The 25,420-nt window shown below is 40.0% G+C and overlaps 1 long non-coding RNA gene across 1 annotated transcript in view; it reads left to right on the forward strand.

Moving 5' to 3' along the window:
• Positions 1 to 25,085, forward strand: part of LOC111773176 (uncharacterized) — a 76,165-nt gene extending 51,080 nt beyond the window's left edge. The window contains exons 2-5 of the long non-coding RNA XR_011437819.1: positions 15,659 to 15,852; positions 19,696 to 19,739; positions 19,936 to 22,768; positions 23,523 to 25,085. This is a non-coding gene — a long non-coding RNA (uncharacterized lncRNA). The remainder of the gene's footprint in view (positions 1 to 15,658; positions 15,853 to 19,695; positions 19,740 to 19,935; positions 22,769 to 23,522) is intronic.
• Positions 25,086 to 25,420: the final 335 nt, after the last annotated feature.

The following is a 25,420-nucleotide window of genomic DNA, read 5'->3' on the forward strand; positions in this document are numbered from 1 at the left end:
GGAAAAAACAGGTCTTCCTTCTCCCTGTTCCACATGGTCCACCCCCTTCCCGTACCCCACATCAAAAGAGAAGAATGGCCCCTTGTGTGAAATGATGGTGTAGATCTCTAGAACAGTGTCCACCATGCCCAAATCCCCGATTCCTCTCGTTTCCTTTCCTTCCAACATCCCCCCACACCTCCCTCCAATACCAGGCATCCCATTGCAGGACGATCTCCTGTGCACCTGAACCTGAGAATAGGAAATGTGCTCTGCCCTGATACCACCCTCCCCTCCCTCATCTCTGGGGTCTGATAAAAACCTAATCAAATAAGGAAGGCCTAACAAGAGGAAAGCATTGCAAAAAAGCAAAGGAGTCCATCTTCTCATATGCAAAACAGAAGAAACTGCCCTTATTAAACAACTAAAGAAATTTAAATAAAAGCAAATGATTATTCAGTGCACAGATCTTTTGAGGCATAGGTGAATATTCAGAGAATGACAGAAATTCTGTTTAGAATCATTGATGTCCCCTTCGAAGATGTGCAAATGTGACACATATGAGTCTCAGAAATGGAACCTGACCCCAGGCCATCCCTCAGTTCATTCTTGGCCCTACCTTGCCTTCAGTCTCAGTCCCTTGAATCTCAGAGAAGGAATGAAGCTCATCACTTGCAGAAAAGGAAAGGTGGGAATTGGACGGTTTGTTTTTAGGTGGTGTCCCCATGTTCCTGCTTCAAAGTGGTTCCCTCAGGTTAGTCTTGTCATATTGTCCTGGCATCAAAATGGCTGCATCAAAGCAGCTTCATACATCATACACTCAAAATAGAAAGCAGGCACAACGTTACCGCAACACGAGAGTAGTTGTGACACCATCTGCCCTTTTGAACACGCCTCACTGACACCGACGCTAATTAAATCAAGTCGATTACAACTCAGTAATGAACTAATTCCAAGTCTAGCACATCAACAGCTGTTTGTTTATCCCAGTTATCAGAACAGGGCTACCAAGCTGCAGAAGTAATTTAGGTGGCACTTTCTAAGCAATGTAGATCAATTTCAAATGAATTCACTGTGATAGGTGACTCACGGCAGAGTAATGAGATCAAATCTATAATACATAATGTCTACAAAAGGAAGAGAATGTGACAAGAGTAAAATATCTTAATTGAGTTATTAAAATTCTTCAGATGAGTCAACTCAGTTACTTGATTTATTAATTGATTTATGAATTGATCAATTCAGCAATTAATTTATTGAGTGCCTCCTACATACCAGACATTGGGGGTACAACAGTGAACAAAACGGACAAAAAAATTCCCTACCTTCATGTAGCTCTCATTTGTGTAGGAGGGTCAATAAGAACATTGAAAGTTAAATGTGTAGTATGTCAGAAAGTCAGTGCTATGAAGAAAAATAATGCAAGAAAGGGGAACATTTCACTTCTAATCGGTCAGCTAATTCTGATGTTTTTATTTTACTTCACTTTACTTTCATATTCAGAATCCAACCACTTTTGCCACTCCCCCTACTCAGGCCAAGCCACCAATATATCAAGGGCAGAATAATGCAGTGGCTTCTGGATTGGTCACTCTTTCAGTTTCTTCTTCTTTTTTTTAATTTTCTTTTTTTGGTGACAAAAATTGGCCCTGGGCTAACATCAGTTACTAATCTTCTTCTTTTTTTCTTCTCCCAAAAGCCCCAGTACATTGTTGTATATCCTAGTTGTAAGCATTCTAGCTCTTCTATGTGCGATGCCACCACAGCATGGCTTGATGAAAGGTGTGTAGGTCCACACCCAGGATCTGAACTGGCGAACCTGGGCCACCAAAGGGGAACATGTGAACTTAACCACTCAGCCACAGGGCTGCCCCCTCAGTTTATTCTTAATACAGCTTCAAGAGTCACCCTGCTAAAAAGAAGTTAGGTGATTTCATTTATCTGCTCTAAACTCTCCAGTGGTTACCCAGAGTAACAGGTCAAGTCTTTATAATAGCCATCAAGACCCTGCATTATCTGGCCTTTCCTGTCTCTTTGTGTTCATCTCTTACTACTTTTCCCTCTGTTCCTGCCCTACTGGCCTGCTTGCTGTTCCTTGAACATTGGGCATCTCCTGCCTCAGGGCCTTTGTTCTTGCTGTCCCTCTGTCTAGAAATCATCTCATCTATTCTTTTTACTTTGGATGTCACCTGTGCTCAAATCACCTCTGGTATCTGGGCTGTGCTGATGGTTCCTTCACAAAGCAGGAGAAGCAGGGAATTTGACTCCAATTATCACCCTTTAGCAGTTTTGCCTGCCTCACTATCAAGCACCATGTGCCACATTAAAAGGGTCGCAGCACATGTTACATCTTGTCTTGTTCTGTTCATCACTCCCATCCTGTTACTCTACTACTAATTTTCTCATTTCCCCATTACCCTGTTCGTTGGACCGATGCTCTTATCTTCCCGGAGTAAGCACTGGCTCCACTGCACTAGGACCCTGCCTCTCTATGCTCTGATGGACACTTGAACTGCCTTGGGAATGCACCTTCCTTCTGACTCAGATCCAGGGAATGTTTCTAGCTGAAGGCTGTCACCTAGCTCACCCATGCCTCAGACACACCAGGCAGGATTTGCACATCCTTAGCTTGAGGAGGCAACTTCCGTTTTAGCGTTAGTAATAAACAGGAAAATGAGATCCAACATATAAAATTTTATCTTAGAGCTGGTAATGGCCCTTAGGGTGGAGTGGAAGTTCTTTACTAAGCTCTTTGTTCTAGGAGGAGGAAATGTTATTTTGAGTGGATATTTAGATCATTAATCAGGCCATTAGTGGGCGGAGTATTAATAGCTGTGCCCCTGGCAGAGATCTGACTTTTCTGGTCTATCTCTTGCCCACACTGCAGCAGCGATAAATTCTGTTATCTTTTGCTCTCTTTGGTCCTTTCGTGTTGCAGGTCTTTGGGTGGTAAGATTCAAGATTCAGGTATGGGCTTGGAAGAAGGAAAAGGATATGGTCCAACTAGCTTTCCAGAATCCTCTCCTAATATCTGCTAACAGATAGTCTCATTTGAATATTATATACATTTAAAGTCATTATACATATATAATGACTAGTTGGGGTAATTTGATTATTCCTAGTTTCCCATAATTTATGCCATAGCGTCTCAATTCCTCTTTTATTTCTAACAGCCAGCGTTTTAGTTATCTATTGCTGTGTAGCAAACCACCCAAAACCTTAGTGGCATAAAACTAAAACCACTTTTTTATGTACTTGAACTCTGTTGTTAAGAGTTTGCACAGCACTTGATGGGGATGGCTTGTCTCTGTGCCATGAGGTCTGGGACCCCAGCTGGGAAGACATGAATGGCTGGAGACTGGAACCATCTGGAGGCTTCTTCCCTTACACGTTTGGTACCTGGATTGGGATGTCTTCAAGGCTGGACTCAGCTGGGATGCTGTGAGCTGGTGTTTCTGCCTGTGCGTCCTGTCCATGAGGTTTGGGCTCTCAACCATATGATTTTCATTACACGTTAAAATGCGGTACAGTGCTATCTAAAATAGAGCTGCCAAGTGGTAACAAGTAGCTTTCACAAGTTCTGTGCTCCAAAGTCTCTTAGGCCCTCATTCGAGAAATTGTTACTCTTATTTTCACACGCAATTCCATTAGGGGTGCGTCTCACGTTACTTGGCTGATGGCAGATTATAAGCAGTCAATGAGACAGTCGAGGCGACTCCTACAGGCAGGTGAGCCGATAGGGCAGTAACTGTCCGATTTGTATTATAGTAACAATGGATTATAACATTATATAACTTTCAGGTGTACATCGTAATATATTTTGAATTCTGTGTAGATTACATCGTGTTCCCCACCCAAAGACTAATTACATTCCCTCTCCATACTCGTGTGCCTAATCACCACTTTCACCCTCCTTCCTCCCCCCTTCCCCTCTGGTAACCACTAATCCAATCTCTGTTGCTAAGTGTTTGTTTGTTGTTTTTATCTTCTACTTATGAGTGAGATCATATGGTATTTGGCTTTCTCCCTCTGACTTATTTCACTTAGCATAACACTCTCAAGTTCTATCCATGTTGTCATCAATGGCCAGATTTCGTCATTTCTTATGGCTGAGTAGTATTCCTTTGAGTACACCACATCTTGAATATACCACATCTTTATCCATTCATCCTTTGATGGGCACTTAGGTTGCTTCCAAGTCCTAGCTATTGTGAATAATGCTGCAATGAACATAAGGGTGCATATATCTTTATGCCTTTGTGTTTTCAAGTTCTTTGGATAAATACCCAGCAGTGGAATAGCTGGATCATATGGTAGATCTATTCTTAATTTTCTGAGGAAACTCTGCACTGTTTTCTATAGTGGCTGCACCAGTTTGCACTCCCACCAGCAGTGTATGGGCGTTTCCTTCTCTGCACATCCTCTCCAACACATGTCACTTCCTGTCTTGTTAATTATAACCATTCTGACTGGAGTGAGGTGATGTTTCGTTATAGTTTTGATTTGCATTTCCCTGATAGTTAATGATGTTTAACATCTTTTCATGTGCCTGTTGACCATGCATATATTTTCTTCAGAGAAATCTCTGTTCAGATGTTTTGCCCATTTTTTTTTTTTGAGGAAGATTAGCCCTGAGCTCACATCTGCCGCCAATCCTCCTATTTTTGCTGAGGAAGACTAACATCTGGCCCATCCTCCTCTATTTTATGTGAGACACCTGCCACAGCATGGCTTGACAAGCAGTGCATATGTTTGCACCCGGGATTCGAACTGGCAAACCTTGGGCTGCTGAAGCAGAACGTGTGAACTTAACTGCTGTGCCACCCCCAGGATTGGTCCCTCTTTTGCCCATTTTTTAATTGGGGTTTTGGCTTTTTTGTCATTGAGATTTATGAGTTCTTTGTATATTTTGGATATTAACCCCTTATCTGATATATAGTTTGCAAATATCTTCTCCTAATTGTTAGGTTGTCTTTTCATATTGTTGATGGTTTCCTTTGCTGTGCAGAAGCTTTTTAGTTTGATGTTGTCCCATTTGTCTATTTTTTCTATTGTTTCCCTTGCATGATCAGATATGGTATTTGAAAAAATGCTGCTAAGATGGATATCAAAGAGCATACTGCCTATGTTTTCTTCTAGAGCTTTCATGGTTTCTGGTCTTACATTCAAGTCTTTAATCCATTATGAGTTGGTTTTTGTGCATGGTGTAAGGTAATGGTCTACTTTCATTTTTCTGCATGTGGCTGTCCAGTTTTCCCAACACCATTTATTGAGGAGACTCTCCTTTCTCCATTGTATGCTCTTGGCTCCCTTGTCGAAAATTAGCTGTCCATAGATGTGTGGGTTTACTTCTGGGCTCCTGATTCTGTTCCATTGATCTGTGTGTCTGTTTTTGCGCCAGTGCCATGCTGTTTACTATAGCTTTGTAGTATATTTTGAAATCAGAGAGTGTGATACTTTTAGCTTTTGAAGAGAAGTTCTTAATTCAGTACAATCTAATTTACTAAGATGGTTTGGTGGTTTTCTTTTCCCTCTTTTTTCTTTCATTCTTTTGTTCTTTCTTCTCATTGTTTAATAAATCATTTTCTGTCTCAAGGTCATGAAGATATTCTGCTGTATCGTCTTCTAAAAGCTTTATTATTTTGTCTTTCCTATGTAGGTCTATAATAGATTTGAAATCGAGTTTTTGTGTGGTGTGACATGGGGTCTGATTTCATTTTTTCCCCATATTGTACAATTGTACAAACCCAATTGTACAAGCGCCATTTATGGAAAACATGGTCCCATTCTTACTGGTCTACACTGTCAGTTTTGTCATGTATGCACAGATCTGTTTCTGCTCTCTCTATTCCGTTTTCTTGGTTGATTTGGATATTCTTCCACCAATATCACAACCTCTTCATTACCTTAGCTTTATGTTAAGTGTTGTTATTCCAGCAGAGCAAATACTCCCATCTCGTTCTTTCTCTTTTGGGTTGTCCAGAATATAAACTATTCTCAGATCTTTGCATTTCCATATAAATCTTGGAGTCAGCTTGTCAAACCATACACTCACATGCAATCTGTTGTTATTTTGATTGAGATCATGTTGAGCCTATGATCAGTTTTGAGGAGAATTGAATCTTTACAACACTGATTCTTCCAATCCATGAACATGGTAGATATCCCTATTTCTTTAGGCCTTTCATTTTACTCAACAAAGTTTCATAGTTTACTCCATAGAGATTTGCATATTTTTTATTAGTTTTATTCTTTAGGTACTTGATATTTTTGTTGCTATTTTCAGTTATATTTAAAGAATTGTTTTAAATAAATTTTTTTAGTGAACTATGACATTCGAACAGAAAAGTGCACAAAACACGAGTATGCAATTAAATGAATTATCACAAAAACATACCCTGGTACCATCACCTAGATTAAGAAATAGAATATTACCCAAACCCCAGAAGCCATCCTCAGGCCCTTCCCAGTTATGACATCTCCTCTGTTCCCCAGAGGTATCCGCTAAGCTGACTTCTAATGCTATAGATTGTTTTGCATGCTTTGGAATTTTCTATAAACAGAAGCATGCAGTATGCCTTCTTTTTTATTTCGCTTTGCCTTAGCAATATATTTTTGATATTCACCCACATTCTTACATGTGGCAATAGTTTGTTTGTTTTCGTTGCTTGTAGTTCAGATTTAAACCCTACCTAATGAGTGTTCAGTTAACAACTCTTCGTTTATAATGGCTCTTGAAAATTTATTCCAGTTTTTTTGAATGACTCCTTTTTATTCAGTAGAATGACTTTTTCAACTCCAACACATACTAAATGAATATGCTATAGGAAGTGATTTTTTTTTCTTTAGATTTTATTTTTTTCCTTTTTCTCCCCAAAGCCCCCCAGTACATAGTTGTATATTCTTCGTTGTGGGTCCTTCTAGTTGTGGCATGTGGGACGCCGCCTCAGCGTGGTTTGATGAGCAGTGCCATGTCCGCGCCCAGGATCCGAACCAACAAAACACTGGGCCGCCTGCAGCGGAGCGCGCAAACTTAACCACTCGGCCATGGGGCCAGCCCCAGGAAGTGATGTTTTAACATTATCATTTCAGGCAGACACATTCACCAAAATTCTTGAACAATTGTTCCTAGTCAACAAATATCATATAGAACAAATTCTGATTGTATGCCATATGTGCATGAACCCAAAATCTGTTGTTTAGCATGGATACACCAAGAGAGAGGCTGAAGTGGTATCTTCCCTGCCTCTTCAGACTGCTGTGTGAATGTTGTGTTTCCACTTGCTTTCAAGAGGTCTCATGTCTAGCCTTTATTTTGACTTCTATTTTATTTTACTGTGCTATTACTTTGTTCGTAGGAGCAGTTTGAGTGCAAAAAACCATCATCCCCCAAAGATTGAAAAGTTGTTTAAAGAATGGTGCAGAAAGAAGAAAAAAGAATGAATACAATAAGCCTTATATCACATTATATTTTATGCACAAACTATTTACTTTTAAGCTATTGTTTATTACTTATATAAAGTTTTCATTATTCAATCGATATATTTTGTATCTGTGAATATCGTTTGGGTCTTTATGATTGGAATAAAACGCATTAGTTTTTTCTATTAAAACTAATAGAAATAGTTTTCTTTGAATGTTTTTGATTTAGTGGCTATGATATTGTGATTTATAATAAGAAATGTATATTTGGTTTTCTTCCTCTGTTCCTGGCACATAGCTCCTAAACATTTGGAATTTCCTAAGTGATGAGAGCCTTAAAGGTGTCTTTTGTTATGTTAATAGGTGACTTTTGGCTCTCAGAAGGATGGTGGCTGGTTGCCCGGAAAACCAATCATGTGAGTGGAGGGTTGGAACTTTCAGTCTCACCTCTCTGAACTCCAGAGAGGTGGAGGGACTGGAAGTTGACTCAATGGCCAATGATTTAATCAATCATGCCTATTTAATGAAGCCTCCATAAAAACACAAAAAAGGATAGGGTTTGGAGAGCTTCTGCATTTGTGATCGTGTGGAGACTGAGGGAGAGTGGAGCTCTGAGAGGGCATGCAAGCTCCGCACCCTTTCCTCCATAATTGCCCTATGAGTCTCTTCCACTTGGCTGTTCCTGGATTGTATTCTTTCCTAATAAACTGGTAATCTAGGGAGTAAAATGTTTCTCTGAATTGTGTGAGCTGCTATAGCAGATTAATCAAACCCAAGGAGGGGCTTGTTGGGACCTCCAATCTATTACTGGTTGGTCAGAAGCACTCGGGCTTGCCACTGGTGTCTGAAGTTACGAGGAGTGCAGTCTTGTAGGACTGGGCCCTTAACCTGTGGGATCTGATGCTCTCTTCAGGTAGGCAGTGTCAGAATTGAGTTGAATTGTGTAACACCCAGCTGGTATCTGAGAATTGCTTGGAACTGGTGATCAGAGTCATTAGTTGCAGTGTTTTAAAGAATGTATTAAAGTAATTGAACAAAGGATAGGTACATTCCATTGCATGACTATACCACAATTTATTTGTTTATTCTATTGTTGGTGACCATTTTGACAGTATTCCTATTTCTGGTAATTAAGAATAATCTTTCTAGAAATATCCTATACAATTTGTTTGGTATACATATGCTCACACTTCTGTTGGTTATAAACTCAGGAGTGGTTTTTCTGGATCACATGCATATGTACAACGTTAATAGATATTGCCAAAGAATTTTCAAAACTGCTTGTACCAAATTACATTACCACAAGTGGTATGTGAGAGTTCTGGTTGCTCCAATCTTTGCAAACACTAGATATTGTCAGTCTTTTAAATTTTATCCATTCTGGCGGGTACATAGTGATATTCCATTGTGGCTTCAACTTGCATTTCCCTGATTTATTTATTGTTATTATTTATTTTAGTAATATTATTATTAAGTTAATTAAATTATTTTGTATATTGTATAATGTTATAGATAAATTATATATAATTAAATTAATAAAATATTAACATATTTTAATAAAATATTTTATTATTTTATTTATAAAACAATTTACTAAAAAGTTGAGCATCTTTTCATATGTTTATTGGCCATTTGGATGTTCTCTTTTGTGAAGTGTCTGTTCGAGTGTTTTGCCCATTTGTCTGGCATGTGTATTGTCTTGTAGGCATTCCTCCTGCATTCTGGATACTGGTCTCTTGTCTGTTATTGGTGTTGCAAATATGTTCTCTTACCATGTGACTTGCCTTTTCACTCTATTAGTGGTGTCTTTTGATAAACAGAAATGGTTAATTTTATTGAAGTGCAGTGTGTCAATCTTCCCTTTATGGTCAGTGTTTTTTGTGTAGTTAAATAAATCTTTGCCTACCTCAAGGTCACAAAGTTGTTTTCCTGGGTTACCTTTGGGATACTTGATTGTTTCACCTTTCACATTGAGATCTACAATCCACCTGGAATTGATTTTTTTTGTATGATGTGAAGTAAGGGTCAAGTTTCATTGTTTTCCATATGGATATCCAATTGACTCAGCACCATTTTTAAAAAATATGACCCTTTCCCACTGCTCTACAGTGGCACATCTGTCATAAATCAAGTGACCATGTATGTGCGGGTTTTTTTCTGGGCCTTCTACCCCTCTGTTGATCTATTTGTCTGTTATTGCATCAGTAGCACACTGGCTTAATTCCCATAGCTTTGTAATAAGCCTTGATAATTGATAAAGTAAATCCGCCACCTTTGTCTGTTTTTCTGTTTGTCTTGGCTATTCTTGGTCTGTTGCTTTTTATAAAAACCCGAGTGTCGGGTGGTCAACTCACACACACATACACACACACACACACACTGCTGGAATTTTGATTGGGATTGCATTGGAAATATAGCTTAATTTAATTTGGGGAGAATTGATATGGTTCATCCTTTTGTTTATTTAGATCTTTAATTGCTTTCAATAATATTTGATCATTTTCTGTGTAGACTCTTTTATTAGATTTATTTGTATATCTTTTGTTAGATTTATTTCTAAGTATTTGACTTGTAGATGCTATTGTAGATGACATTGTTTCAAAAACTTCAATTTCTAGTTGTTTGATACTGGCATAGAGAAATACAACTGATTTTGGTCTGATATCCAGTGACTTTGCTAAATTTGTTTATTAATTCTAATTAATTTGAAGATTCTTTGTAGATTTGTAGATCTTATTTATAAGATTCTAATTTGTAGATTCTTTTGAATTCTCCACATTCTGAATTATATCGTCTGTGAATGATGACAGCTTTATTTCTTTGGGATTCCTGTTACTCCCAAGGTGGGGCATTTTGAGGACCCAGCCTAAAGCAGACGGTAGTTGAACAAGTTCCCCAACCTTGGTGGGCCTTGGACTCTTACTTTTGTCTCTCCAGCCTGCTAACTGTGGGAGGTGCTGCTAACTGTGCAGCTCAGCATCTCAGCCACTCTTTCCTTCCAGACAGACAAATGTTAACAGGCGAAAGCAGCCCACTGTCTTCGTGTTCCCTCCCCTTTGGCCTGGTTATTCCTCACCCTCCTGTTAGGTCTTTGATGCTTTTTTTTTTCTTGAGGAAGATTAGCCCTGAGCTAACTACTGCCAGTCCTCCTCTTTTTGCTGAGGAAACCTGGCCCTGAGCTAACATCCATGCCCATCTTCCTCTACTTTATATGTGGGACGCCTACCGCAGCATGGAGTGCCAAGGGTTGCCATGTCTGCACCCGCGATCCAGACCGGGGAACCCCAGGCTGCCGAGAAGCAGAATGTGCGAACATAACTGCTGCGCCACCAGGCCGGCCCCTCTTTGATGCTTTTAAGAAGCTTTTTTAAAAATATTCATCAAGCATTTACCAATTTGTCTTCAGTGGAAAAATTGATATTTATTACTAAGTCTGTTATTATCAAAAGCAGAGGTTCATTGATGTTTTCCGGGGCACCCTTGGGAGAGAAAGGTTGCAGAGCTCAAGGACTGACTCCTGATGTCTGTTTGAGAGGAGATAATGAGTCATGGGTAAAGGGGGCTGACAGAGCCAGGTCAGAATGACCTGCTGGCTTTGGCTGTGCTCTGGGATTGCAACGATCATGGACAAAGCCAAAATTGTAGAACTCTGAGTGCTGGGGACAGGTGTAAGGAACACGCCTGGATGCACATGGAAACTTCTTTTTTATCTATGCTGAAAACAGTGATTGGAGTCTGCCCAAAGCTGCTTCTCTCTCAAGCATCCATTTTAATGTTTAATTTCTGGGACTAGAATGGCACATGGGAATCAGTTCAAGGAAGTAAAATTGAGTTCTAAGTTGGATAGTTCAGACGAGTAGGTACGGTCATGATAGAGAAGGCCTTTTACACGTTCAGGTACCAGGGGTGCTATCTGTTGAGTGGGCTTATTTGTTTCAGGGCATTTGCTAAGTCAGATCTACAAATGGTTGGCATATAGAAATAGCTCTGTTCTATCGAGACCTTACTTGAAATGGTATTTATCATCATAGATTTTAACTATAGAGATCCTGGGCTGGGTTTTCCCTGTATAATATGCATTCCAGTGAGATTCCATCAGAAAACTGACATAACACCTTGAACTAAGTAGCCTCCTTAGCAGAGGGCTGAACCTGGATGGGCACTGTTACTGAGCCTCCTTAAATGTTGGTCCTCCCCTTGCCTTCCACTTTTTCCCTCTTTGAAGAATATTTTATTTCATTAGGAAGTATGATCTCTTTAAAAAATTTCCTACAGAGAAAAAAAAAGATAAAACCCATCCTTCGCTGCCTACAGAGCTGAAGGATCAGCAATCAATTTAAATTTTCACACGAAAAGGACTGAAGGCCTCTGGGAGTCTCTGGCTCCGACATTCATCCAGCTTTAGTAGATTCAGGGACACCTGAATGCTGGAGAGTCGGCATTTCCCTTTCTTTGCTCTTTAAGAGTCTGGGTCTTTGTACATTTCTTCATTAGCTGTTAGGGAAACACACTTTTTAACTATATAAGCATTTCCCGTGAAGTGGTGTTTTGCAGTGTTATTAATGGCAGCATTTTAAGGAAAATGAATATTTTCAATAAAACTTACCTGCTGTAAAGTTAGAAACTGTCTGGCTTAGGTTATTATTAATCCCACACAACAAAAGTATCTAGATGAACTGTCATAACTTATATTTTTCAAGTGAGATCCAAGCTAAAGACTGTCCATTGTGTTAAGATTCTTTTGACTAGACTCTACCCTTTGCACCCAAATATTGGAAATGAACCTTTAATTAGTAGTTATCGATACAATATAAAGTAGTATGTCCAGGATGCAAAAAAATCCTTTCAGGCTGTAAGAGCAATTTTATTAGGATTATACTATCAGGTATAGGAAGGAATAAGTAAGGACAACAGCAACAACAACCACAAAATCCTCAGACAAACAGACCATCCATGCACATACTTGTGGAAGTATCCCCTTCTGTCCTCATATAATTAATTTAATCAAATGAGCAAAAGCTTGAAAGAAATTGATCTTGTACATTGTACTTTTGCCTAAGAAAGCCCCCTCTCTTTTGTGTGGTGGTGGATCCCCATAAATAATAAGGGAAGTCAGAGGAAAAGAGAACGCATTTATATTTGTAGTTGGTTTAAAAGGGTTTGCACATGTTGCGGGCTTGGAAAACAGCAAATATTCAATAGCCATATTTTAAGCTATTGGCTTGATAGTTCAATAGGAATTGAAAAATCCTGGATGTACTTTTTGTTTGCTGTTACTACTTGCAGTACATTCCCAAATAAAGCTTTTCAACAGGGAAGACTGAACTGATGTCATCAGAAGCAAGAGTGATATGACTCTCAGACTAAAGTAACTTAAATGTCAATGAGAACAGGAAAAAGCACTGGTATGGCACCTTGAGATTCAAACTTTAGAGAAATGTGAAAAAGGCACAAAGCAGTGGTAAAAAATCCCAAATTATAGTTTCTTTGGAATAACACTACATACAATGTCAAAATATGACAGGTCTTACTGTTGTGCTATATTGAGATACCTTGAGGCAATACGTTGGAGAGCATTCATTTGAACCGAACGAGATTTTCAAAGTTTACAGTCCCCAGAATGTATAGAGACATGCTTCTCCAACACATGATTAAATCAGCTCCATTTGGAAGGAGAGGAAAGAGAGGAAGGCAAGGATTGCACACTCAGGTGCTAAGGGCAGCCCTGTAAGAAAAATAGGGCATCAGACAACAGCCTCCAGACCCATGTGAGTACCAAGGCTTGTTGGGATTATAAACCATTACTCCAGACACTCAGGCAACTAGCTAGTGTTTTTATTACTTAATACTGTCTTCCAACTGTTTCTTGGCTAGTGCTGGGCAAAGAAAAATTTGGATTCCAAAACAGGCTTTCTTCCATCATCATGAAATCCCCCCAACTTGCTTAAGAGAGGCCTTAATATGTATGACTCTAATCTTCTAAGAGGGGAGAAACAGGCTTTAGGGACTGCTAGAGGACAGTCACTGGGGATGCGGAGATGACTAAGGCATAGTTCTTATCTTTGAAGTTTCCATGACTAGTCGGGAAGTCAAATATGTTAGCAAATGATTGTGAACATACTACACTGGGCACTAACTACAAAAGGGATTTGTATAAAATAGAGACGTGGGATAGGGAGGAAGCAGGGTAGTGGTGGGGGTGGGGAAGGTGTAGAAAGAGCCAAGAAAGTAGTGCCCTTGAGCTAAATCCCTAAGAATGCCAGGCAGGGAGGGAAGAAAAGGCATTCTGAGTGGCATGAGCACAGACATGGAGGTGTTTAAGATCAGAGCCCCACGTAGGGTACGAAGTATAACACTGGGAAGGACTAGTGAGAGGGCTGGAGAACATGCAGACTGAGGATGACAGGCTCAGGACTCAGATGTCCTATAAGCCAGGGGGGCACATGTAAGGGTTCTGAATAGGAGCATAAAATGATTTCGCTTGTTCCTTACAAAGACCATTCTCTCTGCCCTGTTGAGAGCTGATTGGAGGAAGTAAGACTACAGGAAGGAAGGTTAATTGGGGGACCATTGCCAGCAATCAGGATTTGAACCAGGACAGAGTTGCAGTAGAGGGAGGGGTCTAGATAACTACCAGATTTCAAACTGGAGTTACGGCAGTTTAATTCACTAGGACAGGGAATACAGGTTTGGGAAGGAAGGTGCCTAGCTGAGTTTTGGACTTGCTGTGTTTGTGGTCCTGGCTGATATCTCGGTTGATAAATAATGGGGTAGAGACAGGTAGAGGGTGGCATGGCTTGACACTGACCTCAAAGGCAGAGGGATACTCATGCAGATAGGCGGGCAAAGTCCCTCTCTGGAAGGCATTCGTCTCTGTATCTGAAGTGTTGGAGAATGAGCAGCTTTCCCCACTTCCACTCTAAGGCCAGTGCCAATTGCCTCCCCCAGCACTGCAACAGATGTGGATTTTAAAAGAAAAATATCCCCTGGAAGTTTAATGGGCTACCAGTCACTCTCAGCCTGATGTTAAGTAGAGTAATTGATGATGAACTGAGCTGATCTTAGATTTGGAGGAAGTGTGTGGAAGTAGTTTATGGATATGAGGGAAACTGCAGTAACGGAATGGTGGCAACTGGGCAGCTGGGGGTGCGTGATGCCACCCAAAATAGGAGGTTAGGGTGAAGAAATGCCAACTTCCAGGAGGAACAGTCCAGATAGGGAGGTGGGAGGGCCCAACTGTAACACCGTGGAATTTTCCCCTAGAGGGTCCTGTTTGCTCTACTGCTAACAACCCCCAACAACTGGAAGACAATTGAAGGAGCCTAACATTTGTGTCCTAAGTACTTTTAAAGTAAATATGACTGTATCGGTGAGTCCATTTTACAGAAGGAAAACCTGAGGCTTGGAGAGTTAAAGAACTTGCTAAGTGGCAGAGCCATAGCTCTTTGCCCACGAAGTCCGTAATACTCTTTCTGCTCTATCATTTTGGATTCTGAGAGGAGAGAGGAAAGAAAATTAGTGGGATGAGCATGGGTGTGAAAGTGAGAAGAATGGGTAACTATTTAAATGTATTCGATGGATACAGGTCCTCAGAAAAGATGTCCCCATGACTTCTTGCTGTGGTGCCTGTGTCCAAGCCTCTTCCCAGATCCTCAGCTCTCCAACCAGGGCCCTGAGGGCTGCATTTGAAATAAGCCAAACCCCAAAATCATTGTTTTAGTTCCTCAAGATATCAATTAATCACTGGTTATAAGCTTTCCAGCCAGTGGCTCTGCTTCCCGAATTATCTGATATGGTTGGAACATGTTGACAGCACTATGTTTTGGGAGTACACAGACTAAAGGTTTATAGTTTTCAATGTGCTTAAATTTCATCATTTCATTTAGTCCTCGCATCAATCCTGCAAGATGATAGTGCTTTTCCAATTTCAAGGTTGAGGAAATGGAGGATCAGAAAGGTTAGGTGATTTGTTGAGACTGCACAGCTCATAAGAGTTGGTGCCAGTACTAGAAAGTGTGAGTCTTTGGACTTATTAATAATATTCTTCCCACAATACCACACAGATGTATGTGTGTGTGTGTGTATGTGTGTAGATTTAGAGAGTGAAGGAGGGGGAGGAAGAGGATACATAGCAGAGCAAAGGAATGCAAAGCAAGATTCAATAAAAATCCAGAGAACAAGGAACTGACAACTTCTTTGCTTTCAAATGCATAATTTATGTCTTTCATCCTTTTATTTTGTCCAACATTCTTCACAGATCCTTAGGCTCTCAGGAGTTCAGTGAAGAGCCACTTGATGTAGCCGCACAGGCTGTCACGGAAGGGTCCTGGGGGCTGCGGAGTTAATGGAGCCTGGAAGTCCACTGCAGCTGTGGTCAAGCACGGCACCAGAGTCACAGTTTTCTTGCTGGTAATGAGCTGAGGTTGCTCCATGGTCTAAAACAAATCCAAGGTATGATGCTACTTGATGCAAATCATGGCTACTGTGAGCGGCATACACGCGAGGCGGACTCTGGGCCTGGAATCTGCTGAAGCACCAGCTTCACTGAGTCGATTTTGAGTTTTCCCTTTGAGAGCCACTGCTGAGAGGGCACAGGATGTGGGCAGAACTCTTAGCACCCTTGGATTACGGTTCCTTCCACCTATCAGCTTTAGCATGTGCCAGTCGAAGAGCTTGAGTTTCCGAAGTACAACACTGAGTCTTTATGGAGTAGTGCAGCCATGAGATCCTGCCGGGGCTCTCCCGCAGCACCTCTGCACTTCTCAGGGAATATTTATCTCTGCTGATTGACCACTGTTGACCCAGGGTGAAGTGATTGTTGTTCTGTCTTTGGAGAAGAGCAAAGATGGCACCCAGGCATACTGACAAAACTCGAGGACATCTTTCCCTGCTTGTCTTCTTGCCACTGCTGTAAAAGGCAGGCTAATTAGTTAGTTTCCTCCAGAAATATCCATCTAAATCTGTACTAGCCACATCACAATATCTCTGTAATACAGCTTTTAAGGCGCAAAGTGAACATTGATCCTGATGTCTCTTTCCCCTTGAATGCCATGATTTAAAAAAAAAAAAAAGTTTCCAGTCAAATGTACAAAGTAAATAAAAAAAGTCTGTCAAAGTACTAAATTAATAAGTAATAGGAAAATAGTTAAAACTCTGCACTTGCAGCAGACTCGGGGTCATTACTTTTGATGAATATTTTCCTTTCTAAGAGGCATTGCTAATATAAGTAAGTAGACCAAAGAGGATATTTAAAATATATCCATATATTACCTTTTGTTAAGATCTTTAACCCTGGAAAATCACGTCCACAATCATAGCTCATTATCTTAATTAGATCTGTCCTACATTATCTCACAATTTTTTCTCATTACTTCATAGGTGATCAGCCTTTCAAAAAGAATGCGAGCAGAATTTTCTGATTTTTTATTGTGATAGTGTCTGTGTTCTCTTTCAAACTCTACTTAGATCTTTTGGGTGTCATAATGGTGATGCTATATTTAATTAAAAATTACATTAGAAAGAGATTAATATTCATTCTGATGAATGAACACAGAATTAACTCAAGAATTAAAATCTCTATAACGGCTAATGAAGTGGACTATGCTGGGATGCCCATAAAAACAGATAAATCATAAGAATGACTGAAAATATGAAGCTTTTCTTCCTATTGTCATGCTCTGTGTACAGGCATTGGGCCCTTTCAGTAACAAGTCACTTCAACGCCTGCTTGTCCCCAAGAAAGCGATGGCACCTGATATTCTTGACCCACTACCTTACCCTCAAACCCCAACCCCTAAAAGGGGATAAAGATTATATCACCAGAAAGCTGTACCTTCCCTCTTGCTTTCTTCCTCTTGATCAAGTTAAAAACATAAGGAGCAGCTGTGTTTCTAACAGCTTGTTAGTTAAAATGGGTTTATAATCTTCGGAAGTGGGAAATAAATACTGCACTTTCAATTTTCTGGTTCATAATATAGATTCTAGAGAAAAACTACAGTTGAGGAAGGCAGAATTATAGCTATTTATGCCAAATAGGAAGGGAAAATTGGAAGATTAAGGTTATTAGCAACTGTTTGTGAGGGCAGTTCTCTGAAAAGCATAAAATGTTGAGGCAAATATAGACATTGTGGGGCAAATGCTGGGACCTTCTGGGGCAGGTTGGTTCTGTAGGGAGGGACAGTCATGTGACAGGGCAGATAATTAGGATGATGGAAGTTCACTGTGGGAGAGGGTTTGGGTTCAAGGGCAGAGGGCAAGTCCCAGCAGGGCAGGACAGGACCTCAGTGAGGGTACCACAGGCGAAAGACCAACTGTCTTTGTTGGCTACTGCTGGTGTTTTTCTAGGTAATCATTTCATGGCAAATGTGGTGAGTGAAAAAATGGACAACAAAACCAAATTTTGTTGTACCTTAAAAGTGTCCTTGAAAGAGGATAGTACAGTGTGGTAGAAAGAGCTCTGAGCTGAATCAAAAGTAATTTCTAGTCCTCCTTTACCTATGAGAAATTAATCGAATTGCATAACCTCTCTAGATCTCAGATTTCTTCTCTGAAATTAGGAGGTTGGACTAGACAGTGATCACCAAGATCCTTCCAACTTTAGAGTTCTGGGAAACTTATGGAGAATAAATCAAGTTTCTCCCGTACAAGTGATATGATAAAAGCAATAATCCAGATGTCGTGGGTTGATTGCAAAAATGGCCCAAGTCGTTTCCCTCTCTGTATCTGCCTCCCTTGCAGTTGACTTTGCAGATTTTTTCATCAAGAGGTGCACCCCTTAAATATGACCTGGTCCTATGATTTGCTTTGATCTACAGAATGGGATGGAATTGATGGTATTCCAGGTCCAAGCCTAGATCTCGAGAAGTTTTGTGCTCTTTTGTTCTCTCATTTGGAACCCTGCCTCCACTATGAGGACAAGTTTGGATTAATTCACTGGAGGGATGTGAGAAACATGTGGAGGAAAGCTGAGTCATTTCAGCCAAGGCCCCTGAGTTTAGTAAGTCCCCAGCTGACCTGTTCGCTGACACAGACACATGAGTGAGCCCAAATGAAATAAACCAAGCCCAGCCCAGGTCACCAGAGCTGTCCAATCCATCTAGACTTGTGAGAAATAATAAATGGTTCTTGTATTATGCCAATAAGTTTTGGAGTTTTTTATGTAATAAAAGCTAACTGATACATGAGACAGCTCTGGCTCTACCCTCCGTTCATTCACCCAAGAATTCAGTTCCTGGTAAAGTCCTCTCTCTCTGACCCTGACTATTCCTTGGCAATGTTTCATAAATGTTCACGAAAAGTCTAATGATAAACCAAGTCCCATCCGCTTGATCCTGCCACCATTTCTCCTGGATCCTGCTGTTCCAGCTGGGCGTGTTGATACTGCACTAGTGGCGGCCGTTGCTCCCAGCTTCTACTACCTGGTACTCTGGCTTCAAGCAGTGCTTCAAGGTGCCAGAGCTTTGCTGAGGGCAGAGTGACAATGTTACAGTAGTGCCTTGCCCCTCATTTTGTGTTATTCTCTGTTACATAGTTATCAAAGCTATGTCAATACACCTAATGTCTTGAAGAAGTTTAAATTAAATACGTTTTAGGTTTTATTTACAACCCTCTGTTTTCCTAGGGCTTAGAGATTGGGCCAGGGAAAGAAATGAATGAAAATGAGATGTTATACCCAGAACACTTCTCCCTTCAATGATTAAGGCTTTGCTGTTGAGTGAACTTTGTCATGGCCAGATCTCTCCTTCGTAAGGATGACTCCTTTCCTAGGAGGCTCCTTTGTACTCCCAGTAAATACACTTCTGTAAGTTTGCCACACCGTCATATGAGCCATACCCAGATGTGTTGAAATCCTGGCCCAGCATGAGGTTTGGATATTTTGTTGCAGTTGTTTTGAAATTTGCTTCCTGAATCCAGAGAGAGGAGCACTGGGAGCCCAAGAGGTAGTTAGGTAACTGTAACTTACACATCAACTGTTTTCTCATTGCAATGCGTCTGTCTTAGCACGTAATATCTTAATATTTTCAGCTCACTTTAACACAGACACTGAGGGAAACTTTTCAAACCCATCCTTCCTTATTCGTTCACACCAAAAAATTTAGTCATCAACATAAACCTTGCTAAAAATATTGTGGGGAGAATGAGGATGGGGTTTATATTGCATAATATAGTAATTAGTCTAATCTAGGCTGCGCTGTGATAACATATAAACCCCAGAACCCCAGTGACTCTCTACAAATAATTTGTATTTCTCCCTTGTGCAAAATCTGATGCCTTCTTCCATCTTTTTTTTCCCAGCTTTATTGAGATACAATTGACATAGAGTGTTGTGTAAATTTAAGGTATGTAACATGTTAATTTGATATACTTGTATATTGGAAAATGATTACCACCATAGTGTAGCTAACACCTTCATCATGTCATATAATTATCATTTCTTTTTTGTAATGAGAATATTTAAGATTTACTCTTCTAATAACTTTCAAGTATATAATACAGTATTATTAACTATACTCACTATACCCCTCCATCTTTTAGCTACACCATTTGGATCACGTAACTTCCAGGGTCAACAGAGCTGGGAAATGGAAACAACAGGAGAAGATTTACGTGGAAAGTTACATGTCCCTTTTTCTCAACTTCCACTAGCATGATCTGGTTGCATGATCTGGTTGTGTGATCCTACTTAGGTGCATGGGGGCTTGGAAATGTAGAGAAACACATGAATATTAGACCTCTACAGTCTGCTCTTCTAGTCATCAAATTCCCAATTCTTCCCTTCTTCACACACGAAGGACATCTCAACCCACCCTCAGGGGAGACACGCCAGAGTCCAATCCAGTCACTATATCAAGCTCTACGGAACACAAGGGCCTCTCTGCCAGGTTCGCATGAAATTCTTCTTGATCAGGTGATCTATGAACTGAAAGGAAACTGTATGAACTTTCCCCCTCCACTGGACATACACTGGTGGAAGGGGGCAGGACAACCACAATACACATTCCCACTTGGAAAGAAGAAGATTAGGGACACACAGCAAAGATGAAATCCCACTGGGAAGAAGAGGTGAAGGCGCCACTAGACCTGGGGGTGGTGAGGCCTTAATTGTGAGCCTTGAAAGGAGTTCTTTCATCCATTGTACTCCATGGCTGCAAGCTGTGCCCTCGGAGATATTCTTTCTTTTCCATTATTCTCTGCCACCTCTGATGTGGGTATTGGGGATCATGGCCTCCTCGGGAGCTTCACAATTTTCTCAGTGACCTTTCTTCTGATAGGACACTGGGGACCCAGGAGTTGCAAGTCTCAAATGTCAGTTTAAGTGCAGATTCATGGTTTCTTTGGCAATACGGTTCCCTCACAAATATAGTAGGCTTCTGATGTATTTGCTTCCGGTAAGCTCCGTGTGCTAGTAATCATACCTAAAGTTCTTTTCTAGACAGAGTTCTAAAACTGCTTTGTTTCATTGCTTCTCACTTCCTTGTATTTCTCTGTCAACTTTATGTCAATCTGAAGATGTTTGAATAATAGGTGGGAAATTCACACACTTAATCTGATGCGTGTCCTCAGTCATTTCCTCCAATTGGAAAGTTTCACTGTGGTTATGTTGCAGAATCTTTTGAGATCCCGTTTTACTGTTTGGGCTCTGGAAGTAGTCATTTTTTCAATTTGCAAGCCTCCAAATTTCTGAACCATTCCCATCCCTTTCATTTCTGTTTGTAAACCAGCCAAGATTTTCCTGAGCTTATTTCATCCTTGTAATCTTTTGTCAAACACAGCCAACATTTGTTTTCAAGATTCTCCCCCTGAATCAGTGGGCTCAGAAGCACATGGTCTGCCCCCCAAATTACCATAAGAAATAATTATAGCAAATGCTTTCTCACTGCATAAAATGGATTACCGTTTTCCCAGTCTCCAACATTGGATTCCTCATGCCCTTCTGTCTAATTGCTAAGCCATTTCTACACATTTTAGCCTTCTTTGTTATAGCTTCTTATCACTGGTACAAATTCTGTATTTGTTACAAGGATAGATTAGAATGCGCTGTGGAAATAGATATCCTGTCCCTACCTAGTTGTCGAACACAATGAAGTTTTACTTCTTCATTGAAAATCTTCAGGATCCTGTCTTCTTTCATGGGCCATGGTTATAAGCTGTCTCAGATCAGAGGGGTATAAATTGTGAGGAAAATGGATAAGGAAGTTCAGGGTGACATTTTGCTTAGCAAATTTGGATTCCATGCCAGTATTATTGTTTAGGTATGTTTATTTGTGTGTTTATTCAATGTGATTGAGAAAGTTTATAGTGCCTGAATTATTGGTTTCCCTCCATTGAGAAGAGGAACAGGTAAGAATGGGGAGAGGAAGATATTTGATCAGATTTACCAGGGTGAAAACTAGCAGAAATTTTGTGCCAGTGGACAGATAAAACAAAATCTCCTCTGAGTTATAATCATATTTAAACTTTTTGCAAAGGTGACTAAATGGCTGTTGCACTTTCTTCTGGTGGCTTCTTGGTGGAAAATAGACACTATAGTAGTCCTTTCAGCAAGTTTGAGAAGTAGGCATGGCTGGTATCATTATAATCTTCATTTAATGATATGGAAGCAGAGGCACCTGCCATAGTTCCTGAAACATTGAGGGTCTTGAATAAATGTTGTTGGGTGAATGGAGGAGTGAACAACAGATTGAATGAGTCAATGAGGCAGATTAAACGACTATTTCTAGATTGGTTAGTAAATCACACAATCTAACCAAGTTTTGTAACATTCTGTCACCCCTGCCTCAGAGCAGCTTCAAAATGTAGGCTTACACTTCTGCTATAAATATTTTCTTTAGAGTTTTGCTGATGAATTGAAGTTTCATAACAAAAAGAAAGCAGATGGCTATGGGGAGGGGCTTATGCTTGCTCTCTGAACTGTGTTTCTGGTTTGCTTGTTTATGCCGAGTGTGCACGAAGGTTGCCAGAGCCTTAATTTCAAACTGCATCGTTTAATAAAATACAATAAGGAGAATTAAGAAGAAAGCCTGCAGGGGAACATCCTGCTTATTATCTCTGTAATGAGAGGACTATTTTCTCTCCCATCAGTTGCCAATGATGGGGTTTTTTGTTTCCTCTCGTCCGGGCACAATTGTGATATTCAATGAGAAGAGTGCGAAGTGCCACTTTAAAGCCAAACATTCAATTCCTCCTAATTCACCAGGGACAGAAGGATCAAGTTGTGCAGCTGGGAGGTGATGTTTCTTCCCGGCAGCTGTCACTGAAGAGACACGTGCAAACCATAGAAGTCATTTGTCACAAGAACCCATCCAGAATTTGCTACGTGTGTCTCTCTTGCTAACGTGACATGAAATAGTGAAGCTTTCAAAATCAGGTACGGAGACTTCATTGTGTTGACATGGGCAAAATGAAATGGAGAGCTCAGGCAATTATGTGGATAAATCAGGCCAAAAATATCCAACGATTGAGAGAAAAAATTCCTTTAGCTCGAATTATTCAGAGTGACTGTCCATGTTCATCAATTTATCAGGATAATGAATTTTATTCTATACTTTGTCACTATAGATATATCTTTAGTCTATGAATTTGAATGACTTTGCAATTTTTTATTCCACTGGAAATTATAATAGGAGTTGAACGAGCAAGCACTATGTTAAAAGATTGCTACTGCAGCTACTGTAATAGTCCAAGAGAATTTAAACTTCGTTATTAAATAGCTAGCAGACATGGCTATTGGAATGGGGGTAGAGAAGGAAGTGTGAAATCTGTTGAGAATCAAATGCTTGTAACTAATCTGTCGCTCCCATTTAGCCTCCCATTATCCTAAAATATCTTGGTCTGTAACTCCCAGCTGCTTTTCTGGTCATTTGACAACTGGTTAAATGAGGCTGAAAATTTCATCAGGTTTCATATAAATAATAATATACTATTATATGTATACACAAGTGTATCCCTTTGTGTATTTTTAATATCCCTTATTTATATACAAAGAGATAAATGATTCAAGTATGTGAAGGATAAGCAAGGTCAGTTCTTATGTCTGCCCATGCATTGGCGTTGAACTTCCTCTCTGGAATCCTCAGCATGCTCCACCTTTAGCTGTCCTTCCTGTTTCTTCATTCTTTCAGAGCCACTAGAATCAGGAGGCCTGGGCTCGCCAGGAGGTAAAGGGAGACCTTCCTGAGCACTGACTGCCTCGGGTGGCCTGGTCCGGCTCGAGTCTGCTATACATTGGGGACAACTTGCCACTTAGAAGTTACGAGTCATGGACATGTTCACTGAAGCAATAGAATACTAAATAAGAAATAAACGCCTAATATTGACAAACTTTTTTATCTTTAGCATGAAAGTATAACATGAGGAAGGACCCAGAAGAATGATTCTATTGCTTCTAGTCACAATAATATTGTCAAATTTTGTTTTGCAAAATGGAAAAATGTGTGTGCTTTCTGACTGAAAAAGAAATATATTGTATAACATTATCAGGAAAATATAAAGGAGAAAATAAAAATCACCTAGAATTCAATTATCCAGAGATAACCAGTTGTTATGGACTGAATGTTCGTGACCCCTCTCCCACCCAAAATTCATAGTTTGAAGCCCTAACCCCATTGCGACGGTATTTGGAGATAGGGCCTTTGGGAGGGAATAAAGGGAATGAAGCCCTAATCTAATAGGGCTGGTTCCCTTATAAGAAGAGGAAGAGATATCAGGTTCTCTCTCTCTCTCTCTGCCATGTGAGGACGCAGCAAAAAGGAGGCCATTCGCAAGCCAGGAAGCGACTTCTCACCAAAAACCATGCTGGCACCTTCATCTTGGACTTCTAGCCTCCAGAACTGTCAGAACATAAATTTCTGTTCTTTAAGACATCTATTCAATGGTATTGTTATGACAGCCCAAACAGACTAATATGGACTAATATTTTATATCCTCTAATACTTTAATATCCTTCTGGACTAAGAAATACATATACATACATACATACAGATATAGCACTATACATGCTTTAGATCAGCATTATCCAATAGAAATATAGTGCGAATCATATATATAATTTAAAATTTTTTAGTGGCCACACTGAAAATTTTAAAAAGGTAAAAATTGATAATATTTTTAATTTAATCCAATATATCCAGAATTTTGTTGTTTCAACATGTAATCAATTTAAACATTACTCTTGAGATATCTGACATTCTTTTTACATTCTAAGTCCTTGAAATCTGATGTGTATTTTCCACGTATAGCACAGTTCAATTTCTGCTGACTCATTTCAAGTGCTGCACCCACCATATTGGACAGAGCAGGTTTAGATCAACAGCTTTCAGTCCTGGGTTTGGGTTGGGACTCTGCTTTATTGCCAAATGGCCCTTGGCAATTTAATTAGCCCCTTAAGCCCTGGGTTCCTTGTGTTTAAAACGGAAGTAATCAAAGTATCTGTATCAAAGGGTTGTCAAGATGCCTAATTGATATGATATGTAAAACATATATAGTGCATGGTAAATAGCACTTAACAAATTTGGGCAAAAATTATCTTTGTAGTCATAGAATATGAATCTTTATTCTACAATAAATGCTAATTTGTGTATTTGAAACCATTTTCTCATCTAGTAATATCTTTCCATAAAGCCTAAGTTTGTAGACATATGCCAGAAAGTGAAATGAGTACCATTAAAGATCATGTCCTCTCATTGCAATGCTTTCCGTGTGTGTGTATGTATACACATGTGTGTTTCTGTCCGTGCTTTGGGAAGTACACAGGTGAGAACATGCTACCATAAAAATTTTCCAGGGCTGAGATGTACCTTTATGGAACTGAATTGCAAGGTTGCCTTATGTTGAGAGCTCAGGCAAGTATTTGTAATGCTGGCAAATGATGAAGCATCTTTTAATTTCCTAGTTGACATACATCATATTACCCCAACCATTGCCGAATTAAATAGCCATTTCATTTATTGGCAGTCTCAGCAAAAAGGCTAGGAAAATCAATTCTGAACATGAATTATGGCCTTTCTTTGAAAATCAGCCA

The sequence above is a fragment of the Equus caballus genome, chromosome 4 (assembly GCF_041296265.1).
Source record: "Equus caballus isolate H_3958 breed thoroughbred chromosome 4, TB-T2T, whole genome shotgun sequence".
Classification (NCBI taxonomy): Eukaryota; Metazoa; Chordata; class Mammalia; order Perissodactyla; family Equidae; genus Equus; species Equus caballus.